The following is a 22,974-nucleotide window of genomic DNA, read 5'->3' as shown; positions in this document are numbered from 1 at the left end:
TCCTGTCACTAGTCCTAGCTTTTGCCAACCTAGCAGGTTGAAAGCATCCAAATTCAAGTAGATAAACCACTTCAGTGGGAAGACAACAGCATTTGGTGCAGTCGTGCTGGCCATATAACCACCAGACTAGTTCTTGGGCACTGCTGGCTTTTCAGCTTAGTAACAGAGATGAACAGAGAGATTTACCTTTTTAATCCATTTTGTTGTTGTGTGACTTCAATTTGTTTCCAACTTACAGCAGGGCTAAGGTCACCCAGTGGGTTACCATGGTCATAAGGGGATTCAAACTCTGGTCTCCAATGCTCAAACCATTATGTCATGCTGGATGAGTTAGTCCATTTCAGTGGTATAAGTTAGACTTATGGCATTACAACCGCCTTTTATGGTTGTTGTGTAGGTTAGGATTCTGTTCCAACCATGCAATTTTTTCCTTTGCATGGGCAGCATTTGGACCTTTGCAAGGATCCACAGATGTCTGTTTGGCATGTCTAACCACAGAAAACTAGGAAGATATGTCCCCACTCATCCCTCACTCTCCAAAACAATGGGAAAGGGGGGAGCTGTTCCACTTATGTGGTGAGTATTTGGGGTGTAGCATCAGGAGATGTAACACAGAGCTATGGAATACATGTATGCCTCCATATCAGCCTATCTATACACATGAACACACACACATATATATATATACATAGACTGGTTTTGTGGGTTGCAACACTGAAATCTTGTGATACCTATCTATATGAACACATGAAATTTAAATGCCCCTGTGATTTAATAGCCTTCATTTGATTTGCAAATAACCTTTACATGTTTACTTTTGTGTTAATTTTACACTTATAAAAATACATTAGAATAATTATACTTATAGCACCTGCAAATATTCTAGTTACAAGTTAAATAATTCCTACTGCAAGCATACTCAGTGTGTCTACTAAGGCCCCATTCCCACCGGTGGGTTTGATCCTGAAGGAACTGGGAAGATTCGGGGGGCGCCCTCCCGAATCTCTCCGTTAGTAAGTTCCCACTACAAGAAGAGGGGCATTTTAACCTGAATGTCTTCTTCAGAAATCGGGGTTTACCATGAAGGCGCCTGTTGTCAATCAAGCGATCGTCATAGGTGATGGGTGCAGCACTCATTGGGCGCATCGGAAGTGTGCTTTCCCCTCTCCTTTTTTTAAAGAGCCAGGCACAAAATGCACCAAAAACCTCCTTTTTTTGTGGGTGTGTTTTAGCTGGCTGCAGTAAGTTTTTATTTGAGGACCTCAGTGTGTGGAGCAGATTATATGGGAGAAGGCGATCCCATAGGTAAGATGGACCTAAGCCATAAAGGCTTAGCCTTTGTATCCCTTCGCTGCAGGGAACCTCCAGGGCCACCATCCCCAAACTCTTCCCTTTATTTTTTTTTAAATTCTTTCTTTTCTTTTAAAACACATATTCAATACTCACATATAAAAAGGACATAACAAAACATACGTTTCATATATTTAAAATCTAAACAAAGAAAAACATTTAAACAAATTTACTTTCTTTTCAAGTTCTACTGATATACTTTAGTATGAGATTTTCTCCCAAAACAGTGCATTAAGAGAAAGTGTTTTTCTACATAATTTTAAAATCAAAAACAGAAACGGTAGTATATATGTAATTTGGTATTTTTAATTTCCTTTTCATCTATTTACATTTATTAGTTTGCTCCTGTTCAGACCAATAATCCCCAGATCTGTCCCCATTTGTTTTTTAAGTAACAAATCAGGGGATTCCAATCGTTTTTAAATTCCTTGAAGGATATTTTTTTGTATTGTCTCAATTTATCAGTTCCTATTAAATCAAATATTTTTAATGCCCAATCTTTTATATCTGGTTCCGGGTTTTTTTCTTTCCATTTTGAAGCACAAACCAGTCTAGCTGCTGTTGACATGTAAAACAGTAATCTACCGTGTTCGTTTTCTAATTCGTCTTCTTAGTTTATACTTAACCAAACTCTTCCCTTTAAAACCCTTAGAGCCCCAACTTGATTAAGATGCAGTTTAGATGGTCTCTGACCCCAGATGAAATTGCTAAAACAATCATGTCCCACCTGCAATCATAGGAAGAGCTGTTGGAAATGTAACAGTGAAGTTGGTACTATGTTTCATTCTTGGTGGAAGTGTAAAAAGGTGAATGAAATTTTAAAAGTCCTTTAAAAAGACTTTAAAAATGTGATAGATATTAGAGATATTAGAACTATTTTTGGAATTTGAGATATATACAGATGTTAGATAAATGTTACTAGAATATATTGCTGAAAACATTGTGTATTTATCTTTTCTGCACCGTACTATACACAGATAGAAAAAAGTAAGGGAATATAGAGTTTGGAATAAATCAGGGATGTAATAGACAAAGTTATTAGCCTCAGTTTTGCAGTTATAGAACTTATCAAGAGCTGCAAATGCAAAGGTGAAATTAAGCACATTCGCGCTTTCTTTTTCTCTTTCGTTTGAAATCAGGAGAACGTTTCAAAGAACTTATCTCAAAATAACTCAAATAGCGACTGCTTTGGATTTTGGAAGCCATTTTAAACCGTGTGGATGTGTCTGACTGTGTTTTATGTTTGTGTTTTGTGTACTCATTTTTTTAATGCAATAAAGAAATTTAAAAAAAGGTGATTAAATATTGGACAGAAATGCACATGAATATGCAATTTTTTATAAAAAGGTTTACCTAAACAAAGATCCCAAAATGTTTTTACTTAATATGATTGATGACGATAACCTAGAAAGAAGATCTGGTGAACTATGTACTATTCTATATGATCTGTGCAGCAAAGTTATTATTGGCAGCGCAGTGGAAAACAGCAAAAGTACTGGATATTGACTCCTGGATACTGAAAGTTTATGATTGTATGGAAATGGATCTGCTAAAAGAAATCCACAAAAGAATTTGAACAGGATTGGAAACCATGGATAGAATATCTAAAAGAAATAAAAGGAACATATGCTGGTGTATTTATTTTTGAATAAGTGTAGCATAAATATACAATCTACTTAATATTGATAACTATACTTAAAAAATTGGACAACGGTTTATTAGATCAGAAAAGAAGCTATTATTTGAATGGGGTTATTTATATCTCTTTCTATTTTAATTCCGATTGTATATTAATGGCTTTATGCTCTTTCCAGGTTTAATTTCTTTTTTAGTGTTAACTGCTTTTAAGATTGGGGTGAGGAATGGGGTTTTGCATTTTTAAGCATCTTTCTTTTAACGGTATTTTGCTATTTTTTACTGTTGTAATCCGCTTGGGTTCCTTGAGATTGAGCATAATATAAATACATTATTATTATTATTATTATTATTAAAGGCACCAGACTTTTACAGGGAAAGTCAAACGTGTCTCAACAAGAGAAAGTAAAAATATAAGACAAGACAAAAGTACTGAATGGATCAAGTTCAGAGGAAGTAATGGTGATGTAAAATAGGTACAACAAAAATGTGTAGTATTTTATACATATAAGTGGGAAATGTAATAACAAATATACTTTAGAAAACAACCCCTAGAGCCCCCTCCATCCAGCGGACTCGACCTCTGACGTCAGTGAGCCGCCTGCAGACGTCACAACGACGTCACGCCCTCCTCCCGCCAGCTCTCAGGCTGCTCCTGGATGCTTCCTTTCATTCCTCTTCCCCAAAAACCCAGGCGAGGAGCAGGAGGAAGGAAGGGGCAGCTCCTCCTCCTCCTCCTCCTCCTGTTCTTCTCCCCTTCAAAGCTGCTTCCGGTGCTGCTGCTGCTGCCATCATATTCCCCTTTTATTCGAGGGAAGAACAGTTGCAGAATGGGATAATATCGAAGCAAGGAGTGGAAGAGGGGAGGCTGCTGCTGCTGCTGCTGCTGCTGCATTGAAGCCAGGCTGAGGAGGAGCTGCTGCTGCTGCTGCTCCCGCCGCCCAGGACTTGAGGCCCGGCAAGAAAGAGGCAGAGCTTTCCCGGCCGCCCCTTCTGGCTGCTCCGCGGAGTCCCTCGTTGGCAAGAGAAGAAGGGGAAGAGGAGGAGGAAAGCAAGGACCGGGAGCTCTGAAGCTGGGCTGCCGCCCCCGCCGCCAGGACCCCGTCTCCGGCTTCCCAGCCCTCGCTCCGGCCATTTGCGGGCCCTTTTTGGCTGGCCTCTTGGGAGCCGTCCCCGGGAGGAAGGCCAGCCAGCCCTCTCCAGCCTTGAAAGGCCAGCAGGGGCAGAAAAGGACACCAAGCCCCCCCCCCCCCCCAAATAGCAAGCAAGCGGCCAAAGAAGCCCTGAGGGCCCCCCGGTCTTTGCGGGGCGGAGGAGCCCCTTCCCCCTTTGGGAAGCCAAGGAGGGGCCAGGAAAGCAGAGCCCCCTTTGCCTCCAAGCGGGAGACGTCGCTTCCTCGCTCCCCGCTCAGTTTGGGAACCCTAAAGACAAGACAGACAGCCCCCGAGGGTCCCCCACTTTTGCCTCAGCCCCCAACAAGGAGGCGCCGCCGGGGAGCCATCCTCCCGAAGCTGGGAAGCCAGAGAGGAAGCCAGAAAGGCCGACACTGCAGGGCTGACCTTCGCCTTGCAAGCAGGAGACCCCGCCGGGCCCCTTCCTTCCTCGGCCTCCCTCCCTCCCTCCCAGCCTGGGTCCCGCATGAGCCAGGGCCCGGGGCTCTGGTCTTCCCCTTGAGTCGGCTGCCTTGAAGCTCAGCCCAAACCCCTCAAAGCCTCCCCCGAAGCCCGCCCTCCTCCTCCTCCTCCTCCTCCTTCTTCCCTTGCGACCAGCCTCAGTCTCTGCCCACATTTGGAAGAAGGAGAAGAAGAGGCAGAGTCTAGACAAAAGCCGAGCAGGAAGGCAGGCAAGGAGGCTCCGAAGGCTCTCCTCCTCGGATCGCTTCCCTCCAGGAGACCCTCGCAAGGAAGGCGGCCGGAGGGAAGAGGAAGGTAAGCCGCTGCTCTGGGGAGGCTGGCTGGGCCTTTGCTGGGGGAGGTGGGCAAGGATGTCGGGCAGGAGGGGGAGTCTAGCTCTCTCTTTTGCCTGCCGAAGCCTGGCCGCATCCACATTGGAAGAATAACCCGGTTTGGCCCCGCTTTAACTCTTTCTGGCTCGAGGTATGGAATTCTGGGAGCCGGAGTATGGGCCCCACAACATACTCCAACTCCCAGAATTCCATAGCAAAGAGTCAGACAAAAAGTTAAAGCGGGGCCAAACCGGGTTATTCTTCCAATGTGGATGCGGCCAGGCTTCCCCCCTTTATTTTCAAGGCAGCAGTTTCTTGCCAGTGGCTTTCCCCCTTTTTCCCCAATGTGAGAAAGAAAGATAGAGTATCCTCCTAAAGGATCTGAGGTCTTGTTGTTGTTGCGTGTGCATTGTGTGTGTGAAGCCAGGCAGTCGCCCTCCAGGGACTGAGGAGAGAGAGAGGCAAGGCTGAGGGCTGGCTGGGGTCTGGAGTCCCTTTCTTTTGTTATGGCTCCTGCAGCCCTCTGCAATCCCAGCCCCTTCCCCATCCCTTGCCCTTCTCTAGATGCAGACTCCGATCCCTGGGGACTAGGAAACCAGGGCGAGAGGGAGGGGGTCCTGGAACAAGGAGGGCGATGGAGGAGCTGTTATCTAGGCCAGGATATGAAATATTAATAATCCGCCCCATTTCGATGGCTCTTCCAGGTCAACCCCCCTTTACTCACTCCCCCCCCTGGTTTTGGCTTCAAATCCTCATGTTCAGCTTTGGAGGGGAGTGTGTTGTGTGTGTGTTTGTGTTGTCTAACAATCTTCCTGTCTTATTGTGGCCCCCTCCAGCCTTGGAGCTCTCTTGCTCTCCCTTCACCTGGTCATGCTTCAAAATGCAGGTGGTAAGGATTTAACCTCGTGGAAAATGGGTGGAGGGGGGATCTAGTTAATGAAGTAACAAATGGGCCCCTCTGGCTGCCTTGTAAGGCCTAATGCTTTGTGTTTGGGAGCATAATGTGTTATAAGCCCACTTGGTTGTCATCCAAAGAGAGACAGAGATGTTTCTGTGTCACTCTGAAAACCATGGGGATTGAGTAATAATCCTGCTCAAGACCTTAGTGGGGAGGAGGGCAGTCGGTGTGTGTGTGGTTGTGTGTGTGTATGTGGGTGTTTGCTCTGAAAAATTACAGGAATCTGAGGGGGGAGCCTGGTTAACCCTTTAGCAGCTTCTCAAGATGATTTGTTGTTGTCGTGCACCTTCAGGTTGTCTCCAATTTGTGGCAACCCTAAGGCAAACCTTTCATGGGGTTTCCTTGGCATGTTTCTTCAGAGGGCATTTGCCATTGCCATCCTCTGAGGGTGAGAGAAGTGACCTGCAGATTGTACACCATTGGCACTTTTTATATTTCTATTGACTTGATTATCTGTATGTACAGCGCTGTGTACATTTACAGCGCTATAGAAATAAACTATAATAATTATAATAATGCTCAAGGTCATGGTCGAGATGGGAATCAGAAAGGAAAGTTGTAATCCAGTGCTCCAACCTCTACGCCATGCTGGGTTTTGTTGTTTTTAACTGCCTTTGCTTTGATCTCAATCCATGGGGACCCTATGGATGAGACATCTGTAGGCTCCCCTGCCCTCTACTGCTCTGCCCAGCTCCTGCAAACTCATATTCTTGGTCTCTTTAATAAAGTCCATCCATCTAGCATGTGGCCTTCCTCTCTTTCAACTTCCCTCCACTTTTCCTAACATTATTTTATTTTCCAATGAGTCCATCCTTCTCATGATGTCTCCAAATATGACAGTCTAAGTCTTGTCATCTTGGCTTCCAGAGAGATTTCTGACTTGATCTGCTCTAGGACCCATTTGTTTGTCTTTTTGGCTGTCCATGAGATCCTTAGCACTCTTCTGCAGCAACATATCTCAAATGGGTTGATTTTCCTCCTGTCGTCTTTCTTGCCTGTCCAGCTCCCACATCCATACATGGCAGTAGGGAATACAATGCCTTGTAAGATTCTGACTTTTGTGCTGAGTTGTATGTCTTCACTGATTTATTCTTCCTATACGTTCCCTTTTCACTAGCGACACTGCTTTCGATGCCGATGTACCCTGCCACTCTCAAGGAGAGATGACCTGGAGTACCTGATCATTTTGCTCATGGTGTTGGTCCTCTTCAAGTCAGTGTCTGGTGCTGCATAGAAGGATCTTCCCTTCTTTCTTAATGCAAACTGCTTTCCTTGCTGCTAGCAGTGTGATCAAGGAACCAGGAAGTTCCTGTCTCACCTTTGCCACAATATTGCACCAACTGGCCTTGCACTTCTCTGAAGAGCCTTGTGTGTGCATTGTGTGCCTTCAAGTCTTTTCCGACTTAAGGTGACCCTAAGGCAAACCTATCATGGGGGTTTCCTGGCAAGATTGGTTAAGAAGAGGTCTGCCATTGCCTTCCCCTGAGGCTGAGCGTATATGACTTGCCCAAGGTCACCCAGTGAGTTTACATGGTGAAGCCTGGATTTGAACTCTGGTCTCCAGAGTCATAGTTCAACACTCAAACCACTACGCCATGCAGTATAGAGATGATACTGGCTCTACCTTCAAGAGTTGTAAACATTTACTGAAATTATAGGTGCCCCCAGATAAATTACCAAAATGCAGTTATTCACTCTTGTCCTCTTGAGTGAATATTTTTTGTGGGAAGAAAAGAAAAGATGGATAATAGGAGAGCTACAAGTTAAAGATATATCATTCTGGAATCCACTTAAAATTCTGCAAATAAAACAGGGTGATTTTTTGGTTGGAACTTTATTTTGAAGCACCCAGAGATCCTGCTCAGTGGCATCACCTATCTGAGATTAAGGGTCTATGCAGACCACCCCTAAGGGGTGACCTGCAGCCCCCCGTTTTAGAGCCAGATGGCAATCACACACTGTGGCAATTGTACACTGTGGCCCTGATCTCATCTTTCCATGGCGCAAAAAGGAGCCACAAAAAGCTCCTTTTTGCACCCTGGAAAGGATGCCATAGCCAGTGTACCATGACTTTATGTTGTTCCTTTGGTGCTGCATCATCTAAACACAGTGTCAGAGGAGCACCGTGATGCCATCATGTGGACGCCACGCCCCAACTCCGCCCACAGGCCAGTCTTAATGGCCAGTCTGCACAGGCCCTAAGTACAGTAAACAAGAACCAAGTTGAAGCCTTGATATGATAAAGAAGGGGTTCTTAACTTGGTGTTCTTCTATTATAAATGTATGCAACAAGGCACAGTAGTAGCAACACTGCTTGTGATTTTGTCACCAGTAGAAATCACAGATGATTTCATATCACATTACAGTTGTTGCAGATGTCTGGAAATATTTTTAAGCTCATCTCTACTTGGGAAGGAGGGGTGAGGCCTGAGGACCTGCCACTATTCTGAGAAGGGATCCACAGGTTTCACCAGGCTGCCAATGTCCATGGCACAAAAAAGGTTAAGAACCCCTGTGATTTAAGCTTCATCTGGAAGCAATCCCATTTCTCTGATGCACTTTGGATGCTTACAACATGTAGTCCCTGTCCTGAAAAGCCACCCCTGAAGTCAATAAAGTTTTGTGATGGTTACAGGGGTTGGAAGACTATAGTAGAAGGAGCAAATTAGTAAAAACTGAGCGAAGGTATACTGTGCCTGATCATGCCATTATTCAGTAGTCTATATCAGATCAGGGTGTAATTGGCTACATTGCTATATATTATATTTGAAGGAATTGTTTGTTCCCAAAGTTTGGCAAAGGGAGGCACATTGAAGCCCAAAACATCTGGGGAACAAAGGTTGAAAATGATTACTCTAGTGCAAAAGTAAAAGGAAGTGTCATTCTCTTCTTTGCTTTGCAAAGAAAAACCTCAAACTGTATAATAATTCTAAAAACTCTAGATCATTAGGGAATAAGAACATTAGAAGGGCTCTTCTAGACCAGAGCAAGCACCTGTCTCGCCCAGCATCATATTTGTCTGCAGTGGCTACCCAGAAGGCCACAAGCAAGACATGAAGACAACAAACATTTCCTGCTGTGATTTCCTAGCATCTGACATGTAGAGAGACCTGGCGGCTGATAGCCACAGATAGTCTTATCTTGCATGGTTGCTGTGAACCAGTCATAATTCTCAGTCAGAATCATGTGGGTGTCCAGCACTTCAAATGACAATACTAGTATAAATCAAAGTACCAATTGTCAAAAATGGTGTGATGCTTAGAATACTGGACTGTAACTTGGGATATCCAGTTTCTAGTCTTCACTGTGCATTGAGCACCTTGATCTATCTTGCATGCATGTTGTGAAGACCAAGGTGGGAAAAGGAAGAGGAGGATCATATATGTCACCTTGACCATATTGAAGACAAAATGTCAGTATAACTAAATTGTTAGGGAAGCTCTCCATGTTGACCACTACTTGTCATCAAAGATTGCTAAGGTCAGCAGCAGAGACAGTGTCACTATCATACTAAACTAACAATGGCAGTTCTTAATTTTATTACAAGTATCAACATTTTAGTGAAGTGTTTCACGATTGCCAGTTGGAATTGCCTCTGGCTGGTAAAGTAGAACCGCTGAATGGGAAAAGTTTATCTAGAAGAAACACTACTGTGGTGGTATTCACTTAACTGAAATCATGTTTTCTTTGCAAAAATTTCTGGAGGTGGTTAATCTACATCTTCAGAGGGCTAACTTTCCTGCATCTTAACTAATTTAAAGGAGAATAACTTGGTTTGATAGTTTAGCTAAACCCAAACCACTGCTATAATTTGAATGCACGATTTGCCCCCCCCCCCCTACATTTGCACAGAGCAAGGGTTAGGATTAGAAATCTTTGGCCCTCTAGGTGTATCAGAGTCCAGCTCCCATAATACTATTAGCTATGCTTGGTGGGGTTGAGAGGAGTTGTAGATTAAAACATCTGGCAGACCAAAGATTCCTCAACCATGATATAGAGAGCAGCTCTTCCTCTTTTTAATGGGGGAAGTGAGGGCATGATAGCTATCTGACTTGAGATACAACTGACTTAACAGCAGGGAAATGATTCATATGTTCTACTTTTAAGAATTTGGTGACCAAGTATAGAGCCTGTTCTTGGATAATCTGAATTTTATCTGCCCATCTTGACTTGTGAAAACTGTCAAGTAAATTGTGAGCTAGTTTGATAAACAACATTTGGCAGTAGATGTGTATCCTTTATTATACTTCTCCATCACAGCCATGTGGACACTCTCAGAGATAGATAAACTGCCTGCACACCAGGAACAGAGTTTGGAAAAGTTACAAGTCCTAGAATCCCCCAGCCAGCACAGACACTGACTGTATTGACTGGAGGATTCTGGGAGCTGTGGTCTGCAACACTAACTTTTCAAAACTCTGATAATGGGACTTCTGAGTCTCTCTGCTGAAAGAAATGTGAAATTTCTCCTCCTGTTGAGATGAAGATGCCTAGGGAACAGAAAGTATAAATCAGTTGCACATCCTGTTTCCCTACCATTTGGCCCACCTAAAATAGTTTTCATTATGAGCATGCTAGGTATCCTGCTGTGATATGTTACAAACAATTGGTTCAGTGCTCACGAGAGAGGACCACTTTAATCTGTTTAAGCAAAAACAAAGAGACTTGTGGCACTTTATAGACTGAGTATAATAATAAATGTATCGAATTTTCTGTTACCATAAGACTATTGTATTGAAATTCCAATGAAATGTTACTCTGATTTGGAAACAACTGGAGTTGAACTGATAGTTGGAAAGTCACCCATGACTTGCTTATAGATAAAGCTGGGGTTCCCCTCCATCAAGTGTTGACTCTGTTGTTGCCTAGAAGTGCCATTTAAAACAGTGTATCACATGCTCTAATTCTGATTGTTCATCCTATCACCATATTTAATGGACAGATTTCTCTCTATCATTCATATCCACCCATTTATCCATCCATTCATTCATCCATCACTGGGTGGATTTCAGTTGTATCAAGGATGCCTCCTAGGAGCATAGAAGAAATAGGTGCAGGAAGCGATGAAGAAATTTCCAGAGATGATAGGGAATGGTTACTTAGAATGTGGTTCTAGATCTGGGTCTGTCTGTTCTAGATCTGGTTATGGCCTTGTGTGTGTGCAGTTTAAACCTTCAGAGGGTAGCTAGAAATTTCTGATTAAGTAATTTCTATCAGTCTAATCTGCAGCCTAGATATTCTTAGTCCTTACAGAAGAAGAGGAGAATCATATATGTCACCTCAAGTGCTTACAGGGGTTTATGCACTCTTGAACTACTTGGTTCTGGTCCTGGCAGCAAGTAGCAATAACAAGTACATTTCTATACCACTTATCAGTGCACTAAAGCACTCCTTAAGTGGTTTACAGTGTGTACCCTAATTGGCCCCCATAAGCTGGGAACTCATTTTAGGTACTTTGGATACTCTGCTCTCAGGTCTCTTATTTCTCATTCAGTTTTATACTCATTTAATACTGGTCTGCTACACTTGATCTTAGCCAAAAGCCCAAAAAGCAATAATATTACTGTTCTACAAAGGAAATATAAAGCATCTGAAACTACAGTGAGTTTTAGCTGGTCATCTGTGTAATGAGAAGTGTTCAAGATAGAGTAGGGTTCTGACAACATACTTTGCCACAACCTGTAGGAATAGATTTCATGCAACTCCCATTCATTTCATTGGGGCTTGCTCTGGAGAACTTTCCCAGTGTGGGTTGTATTTGAGAAGATTAGATGAGGTTTTGGAGTCATTCATGAAAATTTAGCTTAACTTAAAATGCTCAGGTAATCATTACTACCGTATCTCCTGTCTATGGCCCGTTACAGACGGGCCTTTAAGTACGGACTCAGTCCGTACTAGGGTTAAAAAGGGGCGTCACTTCCGGATGCTCCTAAACCTAGTACGGACTGAGTCCGTACAAAATGGCGGCGCCCCTTCCACATGGGGGCCACCATGATGATGTCACGACTGCGCCGCCTCTATATGGGGCGGCGCGGACATGAAATCGTCGCTCTGCACCAGGGCGCTTAGTGCGCCCTTTCCACAGAGCAGGAAGGAGCTCCATTTCGGAGCTCCTTCCTGGTTTGCGTCGCTGGGCGCAGCCTTTAGATGGCTGCACCCAGCAATGCAAGGGAGAAAGGGGCCAAGCGGCCCCTTTCTCCTCCTCCCCGCTCCCGTGGGGTGTCCTTGGGGCTTGAAGCCCCAAGGACACCCCTTTCCAGGCTGCGGGGAAGCGGCCTTTTGCCGCTTCCCCACAGCCTGGAAAGCGGTGGATCGGGGTCTCGGAGGCTGCTGATCTGGCAGCTGAGGCCCCGATACACCGGGGAAAGCAGCGCCTACAGGCCGCCTCAAAGGGGCGGTCTGTAATGCGCCTATGACTCTTTTTAGGGAAGTGCATAGGTTAGGCTCCCTGAAGTGAATAAAGTCAATTCATTCTTGCCTTTTTCCTTTGATATACTTTTAAATTCTCTCTTTCCACTTCTACCAATGGCTGCATACATACGCACGTGTGTGTGTGTTGGCATCTCTTGAGGAAATTTTAAAGGCTATCTAACAATCTATTGTTTCCTGTGCTGTCTACTTAGCAGTTCAGTTTCTAGTTGTGCTGTTTTCTCTTGGAACAAATTCCCTGACAACCTCACTTCCTCAGTGCTTCTGGCCTTTCAAACAGACTGGCTGGGAAGCTTTCTGCTGATTTTTCACTTCTGTCAATATGAAAAGTCCACACAAGTTATCTCCAAAACCACCTCTTTTATTCCTACTACTATTGCTTCTATCTCAGTATCTTGAATCCAGCATGTATACATTATATTGTGTGACTTGTAGCTGTTAACAAAAGCTAGCTGGATCTGCTTGCTTGAACAAAGTAGTAGGAATATTTCTCCTGCATTGTACCACACCTGGGTACAGGAGGGTTTGTAAGTTTGAATTATTCTACAGAAACAGCTATGGCCTAATTGCAGGAATGAAAAAGGGAGTGAAAATTTGTTCTGAAATTCCAATGGCTTTAAGCTAGTGTTGAAAGGTGGGCACAGATCCAAAAGTGCTGGTGGCAAAGAGTAAATCTCTGCCAGCATACTTAGAACCAAGGATGATGAAGGCTGCTCCTTTCCTGTGTGCTGGATGGCTCCTGGGTACAGCTCTGCTCCTGATAGGCTATGGTAGTGCATCTGGGCATCGTCTGGCTTTCCTTTGCACACCCGAGAAAGAAGGAGAACCCTTCTCCATCCAATAAGGGAAGGTTTCTTTCTTGGGACACAAAGTACCTGTTCAGTGCCCAGGTGCATCTCCACAGCCAATAAGAGATGTGCGCCAGGGTGGTGGTGGGGGTAAACAGCTGCTCTTCTGCACCCAGAGCAAAAGTTCAACACAGCAAGGTACTGGACACCTTCTTGCACAGCCCTTAAAAAGAAGTACTTAATTAGGGTTGTACTAGCATAAGCCACCAGTAAGATTTTAGCCACAGACTCCAAATATATGTTTTGTTTAAAGGGTCATTAGGTGTCTGTTTGCTCTTTATAGTGCCATTCTGTTGCTTCCTTCATGTAATTTTCCACAGCCTCTAGTCAATTTGAGGTGTTTCCTGACAAGGAAGTTGCTATTGCATATAGTTGCAAGGGATTGCACAGATACTCTATCTTTTTTCCTCAGTAAAATTTATAAAGTAATTAAAAGATGGAAAAACAAGAAAATGCAGGAAAATGCTGCAAAGTAAAGAGGTATGATGTCTAGATTTCCCATTAATTAGTCTAAATGAGGCAATGCAATAGTCCATGAAAGCCCCATTTGGAGGAAGTTGGCGTCTCCCATTTGTAAGCCTCCCATGTTTTCCAATCTATTCTTTTGGTTTTTGGCTTTTCAACAGAATGTCTGTTAAAGATAGCACTAGTGTGGACACACTTTTCAAAAGTCTGACTTTGATGGGGGAAGGGAACAAGCAAGGAGTTAATAAATTGGGAAAAAAATCACAGTAACCAAAGTAAACAGGGATCTGTGAGGGAAAATAATGAAATCCTAATCAGGAAATGTTGTTATTAGGACCAATACAAACAACAACAAAAAACAAAACAAAACCCAACAACCCAAGAGCTTGATCATTGTTTTATGGTTTGTTAATAGTTCCTAATAAAGACATTGTCCAATGGTAAATTTTGGAATTTATGAACAAAGAATAATAAACTAGACTGGTTAAAGCCTGCCAACTGAGACTTTGAATATTAAACAACTCTATGGATTGTGTTGGGTGGTCTGTTCTATAGCACTATAATGCTCTAGAATAAAGACTGATTATGGTTATAGGACTAAGATAGATCTGGATTATTTAATGATTCTTTAAGAGAAGGACATCTGTTTACAGTAACAAAGGCCTGGAATTTTCTGAAACAATTGTAACGCCAAAGAGCAGAACTGAAAGTCTATATGTGTGGTAGGATATCCATGCATCACCGCATAGTAGCATCAGAAGTCCCTGCTTACTGTATATACTCATGTATAAGTCTAGAAATTTAGGTCAAAAAATTGACCCAAAAAACCTAGGTCACTTTATCCACAAGTCAATGTAGGTACCTACTTTAACTCTTGTTAAAAAAAGGAACCATCCCCTGGGGAAAGGCAGGAGTATTATCTGCCCTGGAATCACTGAAACCCCTCTATTTTCTCATCCATCCAGCCTTTAGTATGAACACAAACAGTTATGCCTGCTGAATTTTTGTAAGTTCTTTGGCATTGTTTACTTCATCCTTTACATCCTTTTTTAGATGCCCCTAAGTTTTACCCTCAACTTATCCATGGGCCATATCAAAATCCATAATTTTGGTCTCAAAACCTGCCCTTGACTTATACATGAGGTTGACTTATAGTCGACTATATACAATAATTTAGAGAAACCAACATTTCAGTACCTGGTTATTTTGATTTGCCTTGACAATCCCCATCTTTTTAAGCTCCAGTTATAACCTTTGTTTCTTTCTGTACTTCCAGGGCTAAGTCACCCAACTAGGACTGGTTCAAGATTTTCCTTCTGTATTAGATGATCAGATGTGTTCCTGTGTGAACTTGATCCATCCCCAAACATCTTGATGTCACAGAAGACTTTGGGATGCATTACTTGGGAGTAGGGGGTAGCTGCCTGTGTCATGCTGGACACCATATAAGAGTCCACATTCATACACCTTATGCACTGTTCTGCTCATTGGTATAGCAGTACATTTTGAGTGGTCTCTCAATGTGACAGTTCCCATTGGAAGAAAGGGCCATAATGGATTATTTGTAAACTGAGGTATCTATATTGATATGTATTGACAAATAAGTTCTAACAGTTTTCATGTTAACCAGGAACAGTTCTTTTTTTGGCCAGGTAGTTTTGCCAGTTTCTTCCTCTGAAATACAACCTATGGCACCTGGTAATCATTGGTGATTTCCCATTCAAGTACTAACCAGGGCTGACCCTGTTTAGCTTACAAAATCAGACTGGATCTGGTGCCTTTAGGATATCTAGGCCCTCTTTACTCAAGACAATAGGGTACTCTAAACCACACTTTTTCTTTGGATACCCCAATTTATTTCAGAGCACTATTGTCCTTCAGAATCTTGCTGGTGCACTTACGAACCACTGTTGTTGAATGGACTTGGAGGATTGGAGAAACTGTAAAACTGATTAAAGTTGTGATGTGAAAACAAATGGGGTTTGAAGTATGTGATCAAAGCATTGGACAAGGAACCAGGAACTTTTGAGATCTAAATCTGTCTCTTGACGCCTACTTCCTCAGGATATTTATTACACATTCCCTCCCATGGGTTTTCCCTTTAGTAATTTGAAGAGTTACAATAGGATGAGGTGAGCCTTCATACTCCTCTGGTTGGAAATTGTTTTGAAAAACTGAATACGGGGAGTGCTGTGTGACACTCCAGATATATAACTATTGGTGGAGGAGAGTTTGAAATAGCTATTTGCCTGCTTTCCTGTATCTGTTGCAAGTGGTGTGATGTTTAAAATAATGGACTCAAACTTGGAAGATAGAGGTACAAGTTCCTGTGCAACTATGAAATTCACTGGATAATCACAATTTTTTTTACTGGGTAACACTCTCTTACCTTCACCTGTGTGCCTTTTGAGCTCCTTGAAGTGAAGAAAAGGCATTCTGTAAATGTAACTATAAAATAATGAGCAGTAATCTCCTGAGTTGAAGGAGATGGATTCTTTCACTCAGTTCTTGCTTCCTCCAAGCCTGTCGCTGTGTGGCAAATGACCACTATCTGTATATACAGACAGGCTGACTGGCAAACATTTTTGTGGGGCTGGAAGATTTTCTGAAACTGTCTGTTGGGACTGACCATATACTATGATCTAATATGAAATGTACTGGATGTGAGACTGACAGCTGAACAATGGTTTCACTGCCTGATCTTAGAGGTTATGGTTTCCACTAGTAATACTTCAATTTGATGACTTGCCTCACAAGAGGAAAAACTTGATTTGAAAGCATGTTAGAAGAATAAGAGTGAGAGAGATAGTTTAAAGCTTGGTAAAAAGAAAATTAGATTGGCACTCCCAGAAACCCCTAGCCAACATGGCCACTGGCTGGAGAACTTTGAGAACTTGTTAACTGCACTCGAGTTTACTTTGACTCATGGTGACCCTGTGGATGAGATCTCCTGTCCTCCACTGCTCTGCCCATGTTCTGCAGGCTCATGGCCATGGCCTCCTATTGAATCCAACAAATCTGGCATTTACCTTCCTCTCTTTCTACTGCCCACTACCTTTCTGAATATTATTGTCTTTTCTAATGATCCATGCCTTCTCATGATGTTGCCAAAGTTTGAAGCCTCAGTTTGGTAATCTTGGCTTCCAGAGAGAATTTGGGCTTGATCTGTTCTAGGACCGATTTTGTTTGTCTTTTTGGCTGTCCACAGTATCCTCAGCACTCGTCTCCAGCACCATATTTCAAATGAGTTTATTGCCTTTCCATTGGCTTTCTTCGCTATCCAGCTCTCACATCCATGCATAGTGATGGGGAATATGATGGTTTGGATGATTCTCACTTTAATGTTCAGAGTTAATGTCTTTACATTTTGGGATCTTGTCCGGTTCCTTCATAGCTGTCCTTCCCAAACCTGGTCATCTTGTAATTTCTTGATTGCAGTTTCTGTTCTGCTCAATGTTTGATCCAAGCTATGGGAACTCACTGATTATTTTTATTTTCTCATTATCTAGGATGAATTCTTGTAGCTCTTCCATGGTCATTATTTTTGTTTTCTTAATGTTCAACATTAAGCCTGCCTTGGCACTTTTCACCTTGAACTTCTACAGTAATTGCTCCAGGTCTTTGTTTCTGCTAGAACTGTTGTGTCATCTGAATATTTTAGGTTGTTAAAGTTCCTTCCTCTTCACTCCTCCTTCCTCTGAGTCTAAGCTTACACTGCATACAATATTTTCTGCATACAGGTTGAATAGATAGGGTGATAATATGCAGCCCTGTCTGACCCCTTTGCTGATTGGGAACCATTCTCTTTCTCCATATTCAGTTCTGGTGGCAGCCTCTTGTCCTGAGTACAGGGAACTATGTTGTGTGCCTTCAAATTATTTCTGGCTTATGGTGACCCTAAGGCAACCCTATCATGGGCTTTTCTTGGCAAGATTTGTTCAGAGGAGGTTTGCTATTGTCTGCCTCTGAAATCCAATAATATTTTCAAACTCAGAAGAATTCCCAGGAGTAGTTTTCTAACGGTTTGAGAAATAACGGTCTCTTCTTTCAAATAACTTAATTGTTCCCTCTTTCTCTGATCTCCTAAGGCAATGGTTGTCAAGTTCCACTTTGCTAAAGACCACCTTATAAATTCTACAAATCAGTCATGCTGTATGACTAAGATTATAATAATTCTAGTTTTAATAACACGTATTCATCACCACCACTGACATACTAGAAAGGGCAGGGCAGTTAGAAGAGTCTCTTTAACTAGTTAATGGGGGAGGGGTTGAAATTGTAGACTGCACCAACATGGTGTTAATGAAATTTGTGGGCCCTTGGCCAAATCCACTTTTGCCTGATCAGAAATTCAGCCCTGTACAAAATGCCCCGAGAACCAGAGTGGTGTAGTAGAATGATAGAATAGAATCATAGAGTTGGAATAGACCACAAGGCAAGGGCCAACCAATCCAACCCCTTGCCATGCAAGAACACACAATCAAAGCACTGTCTACAGATGGCCATCAAGCCTCTCCTTAAAAACCTTTGAAGAAGGATACTCCACCTCTCTTTAAGGCAGCTTATTCCATTGTTGAACAGCTCTCACTGTTAGGAAGTACTTCCTAATGTTTAGGTGAGATCTCTTTTCTTATAGTTTGAATCCACTGCCCCATATCCTAGTCTCTGGAACATTAGAAAACAAGTTTGCTCCTTCTACCATATAGTTGACTAGGATTCTGGGAAGACTGGGTTTTGAATCCCTGCTTAGCCATGGAAACATACTAGTGATTTGGGGAAGTCATGCTCTCTCAACCTCCAAGGAAGGCAACAGCAATTGTCCTTTGAAAAATGTTGTCAAGAAAACTATGTGAAAAGCCTTAGGGTGGCCATAAATCAGAAATGACTTGAAGGTTTATAACAACAAACAAAATGCCCCAATCACAAGTGCAAAGTCAAGTACAGATATTTTCAACATGTCCACAGATTTTTTTGGTAATGACCTGAATTGGAGTTTCTTGAAGCAACAATGATTCAAAAACTACAGTCGGAGAGCCTCTTTTACATAATGCAAATATGCAAAAGTCTTGGGTCCCCTCCAGGGAGAAAGGTGGGTTATAAATCAAATAAATAAATAAATGGCATGTTTCAGGATGAATTCCCATACTTTTACTGCTACCAAAAATGTTCAGATGACTTGATATTGCAGAGAAGTAAGTTTTGTCAGAATTATCTATTGTGAGAAAAGCTTAATTTCACAGTATTTTGAAGATCAAAAATGTCTGTCCTTCTGACTTTGGAACACTTAGCTGTAATAATCACCTTGCTGTCCTTCGCGTATCCCCATTTCTAACCAGCTTGAGCTAGCAGTAAATAGAACTTGGAAAAATTATTCTCTGAGACTGTAGCTCCCAGAATTCGCCAGCCATTGTGGTGTTTCAGAAAAGTAACTTTTCCAAGCTTTAAAAGCAAGTGTCAAAATGCTGCTGCATCAGCAAATGATAATAAACATGGGCTTCTTAAGGAATGTTCACATATGTTGCTGCTTCACTGTGATATAATCCAAATCCTATCATATATTATTCTTAAACAGTTACACCAAAAAATGATGGGGGCATGCCTGGCATGTGCCTTCACATATTGCTGTTGGCAAATCCATACCAAACCTCTTCCTACTAGTAATGGCTGTTCTTAAACAATTAAGCTTGCTGCTCACAAGCACTGAAATGTTGCTGTTGGCTTGTAATTATGATGCTGACATTCCATCTGGTGGTTTGTCTCCATGCCAGGGTTGCTGAATGAGGCTGTTACAGCTTTAAAGTTTCAGTTCTTTTGTAAGTGCACAGCATAAGGGTAGCCATAAGATTTTCAGAGCCTAAAGGAAAGAGATATAAACCTCAGTCAGTGCAATCTGGGCTGCTTTTGGTGTAATGCTGAAAGGAAGAATGTGATGGGAAGGAATTAGTAGGCTTTCCCACCTGAAGCTCTGTTCTACATTCACTTACCTGGTTTGTGGGTAGGGTCTTCCAGATTGATGTAGCTGTCACTGTGTGCTTTCTGGGTAGCCAGCTGGGTCATGGAGGCTATGGCTGTTGTCAGAAATGTTTGAGGGGTCACAGTCAACTGAATTGTAAGGTAGAGTTGCAAGTACTGTAGTACATGGAAAGTTGCTGAAAGAGGGGAGGGGTTAGGGGAGAGAGATTTTGGCTAAAACTGGGATAAGTCAGAGGGTTTCATTATCTTTCCTCTTATAATATGAGCATTGATTCTTAGCAAGCCACTTTCAATTTAGGCCCCATTCTCACTAGCCCAGTTGCCCCCATACTGAATCAGCCCAGTTACAAGTGCCCACTACCCTTTACCTCAATTGGGGCAATTTGCCCCTCTGAAGTTCACATTTCAGTACTGCTTTAAAATGGAGCCTCCTTTGTTGTCAATCAAATTCACTTCCACTTTCGTCAAAGGTGACATATCCTACAGCCATTGGCCAACTGAATGGGTACTTCCCTCCTCCTTTTTAAAAAAAAAACTGGCTGCAGCATGTGCATATTCTGTCAACTTGTCAAATTTAAAAACCTCCAGGTGTGTGTGTTGTGTGTATTTGGGTCATTACAGATTATGGCAACCCTAAAATGACCCCATCCTGTGTTTTGGTTTTTTTTTGGTGAGATTAGTTCCGAGGAGATTTGCTATTGCCTTTCCCCTGAGGCTGAGAGAGTGTGACTCCCCCAAACTCATGGGTTTCCACAGCCTTCCCTTTGAATGCCAGCCTCTAGCTCCCCCTTCCAGCCCAGCATTTCCTCATATTTGTAACCTCTTCCCTTCCCTTCCAGCCCAAAGCATTTGCACAAACTTTCATACTACTACTACTAATAATAATAACAAATGTCGCTTGCAAGGGAGGCCACCTGAATGCCATCTCTGCATCTGCTTTCCCTCTGATTGCCACCCCAGAATGCCATCTCTCCTTACATACACACATGCAGCACAAGCATTCACACATTATGTCTATTTGCCAAATTGAAAGGGAAACATTTGTAACATTCGCATTGTAGCATTCGCATATTCTGTCACACACACACAAAAATAATTTTTAAAAAATGCCACTTGCAAACTGATGTGTCGTGCGTGCCGGCAGCAAGCAAATGAAAGGGAAATGTAGCACAAGCAGACACATTCTATCAATATGTATCAACCTGTAGAACAAGCATTCGCATAATCTGTCAAATATAAAATTACAAAAAAGAGAAAAAACTGCCTGCGAGAGGGAAGGCATGTTCCACCCTCTGCCCTCCCTCTGACCTAAATCCATCCCCTGAACTTGACCCGATCATGATCCCTCCTCTTTGGATCTCCTTGCTCTGCCTGTGTTTTCCACCCCAAAATGCCATCTAGCCTTCCCTCCTCTTTGGATCTCCTTGCTCTGCCTCCGTTTTCCACCCCAAAATGCCATCTATGCTTCCCTCCTCTTTGGATCTCCTTGCTCTGCCTCTGTTTTCCACCCCAAAATGCCATCTATCCTTCTCTGTGAATCATTTTCCACAAGCATTCGCACTGTCACACATACAGAAATAAAAAAAATTCCACTTGCAAAGCGACCGGTGTGAGAGAGGAGGCATGTTCCGCCCTCTGCCCTCCCTCTGACCTAAATCCCTCCCCTGAACTTGACCTGATCATGATTGGGGCCAAGTTCACATTTGCTGGCAGCAGGGAAGAAACGGGTTTTCCTAAAAGACACGGGAAATAATCCACTTTCAGAAAAACCACTCGAAGGGGGATTTGCCCTGGATTGGGTGTGCAAGACCCTAATTCTGATGTGTTTAAATTGGTGCCAATGGGTACTTCCGACTTTTAATCTGGTTTACAATTCGGTACAAAAGGTAGTCTGAATGGCCCCTTAATCCTGCAGTCTGCAGAAGGAAAGCTAATAATACTAAACTACCATTCAGAGGTTTTATAAAGGTTTAACACAAAATAATGAAATAATTTGAGCATTTAAGAAGATGTATAAATGTTAAGTAGATTATTACATTATTATTATGTACACCGCTATGATCATTGCGGAATAGCGGTCTATAAATAAAACATATTATTATTGTTGTTGTTGTTGTTGTTGTTGCACCTTGCTGAAGCTGCTGGAGTCTCCAGGAAGTGCCCCAGCATATTATATTATAGAGAACAAGATGAAACACAGGGATTTGTTTGGACTTGTAATCAAGAGGTTATCTTGTCACAGTGGTGGAAGAAGAGGAGATGGCCTTATTTTGCTGAAATTGGTTTTGATTTTTGTGCTTCATAAGGTTATTTTGTCTGGATGATTGGGCTGGCACAATATCCAGCAGATGTATAGCATTTATTCGCCTTTCTTTCCCTACTTGAAAGGTGAAAGAAGCCCCTATGGTCTAAAATTCCTCCTTTGCCAGTTCTGCCCTGTGGCCTTGTTTTTGTGACAATAATATTGCTGGCTGTCATGCAACTGATATTTAAGAAAAATATTTCTTATCGTAGAGTCTTGGTAACATTCTGGATTTCAGCTGTGACAAACCCCAGCCAGTTTAGCTAATTGTAATCCAAATAATCTGGAGCAAGTTTTCTTAACCAGGGTTTCCTGGAAGCCTAGGATTCTGCAACAGATCTTGACTGAGATTAAAAAAAAGACAAAACCTGTAGATATAATCATTTTTATGCAGGGGTTCTCTGAGACATGAAAATTATTTAAAGGGATTGTCCATGATAAAAAAGTCTGAGAGACTGATCTGGAGGGCAATAAATGTTTACCTCATTGGATGTACACATACTAACTGCTTTGAATGGGCTATGTTTATGCTAACTGATCTGTTGGAGGAGAAACCCTAGTTACCTTGAGTAAATATAAGCATATAATGTAGTTGTATACAGTGTCAACATTATTGGTGCATCTTGTCTTCTGTGGATAGCAATGATTATCAAACATTATGGGAGGAATATCTGCATGATTCTGATTCCGAGCCCAACTGCTTGGCATATGAGGGTTTGAATCTGAGTCTGCCTGTGTACAAAAACTATATGTTCCATTATTTGGCTTTGACACCTCTCCAATCTGGATTTTCTGTGCAAGATTTGCTTGCACATTATTTAAATCTAGCATATTTTTAGACTGAGCACAAGGTATGAAAAGTAAAGATCAATCCTCCAATAGAGCTACTGTACATGTAGATGGCTTTTTTGTTGTTAACTGCCTTTGAGTCAACTCTGACCCATGGCAACCCCAAAGGTGAGACATCTGCAAGACTCCTGTCCTCCACTGCTCTGCTTAGTTCCTGCAAATTCATACCTGTGACCTCCTTAATAGAGTCCATCCATCTAGCATGGACCTTCCTCTCTTT

General features: G+C 42.4%; 1 protein-coding gene across 4 annotated transcripts in view; it reads left to right on the top strand.

Annotated features, from left to right (window-relative positions):
* The first annotated feature begins 4,600 nt into the window (after window positions 1-4,600).
* LOC149315731 (proto-oncogene tyrosine-protein kinase Src) overlaps window positions 4,601-22,974 on the top strand; it is a 132,447-nt gene continuing 114,073 nt past the window's right edge. For all 4 annotated transcript variants that reach the window (XM_089513965.1, XM_089513966.1, XM_089513967.1 and 1 more), the window contains exon 1: window positions 4,601-4,913. The gene's annotated coding sequence lies outside the window, so the exon portion shown is untranslated. The remainder of the gene's footprint in view (window positions 4,914-22,974) is intronic.

Source organism: Sceloporus occidentalis, unplaced genomic scaffold, assembly GCF_023333645.1.
Source record: "Sceloporus occidentalis isolate IW3139 unplaced genomic scaffold, rSceOcc1.0.p SCAF_3, whole genome shotgun sequence".
Classification (NCBI taxonomy): Eukaryota; Metazoa; Chordata; class Lepidosauria; order Squamata; family Phrynosomatidae; genus Sceloporus; species Sceloporus occidentalis.
This window is presented reverse-complemented; position numbering and strand designations above follow the sequence as displayed.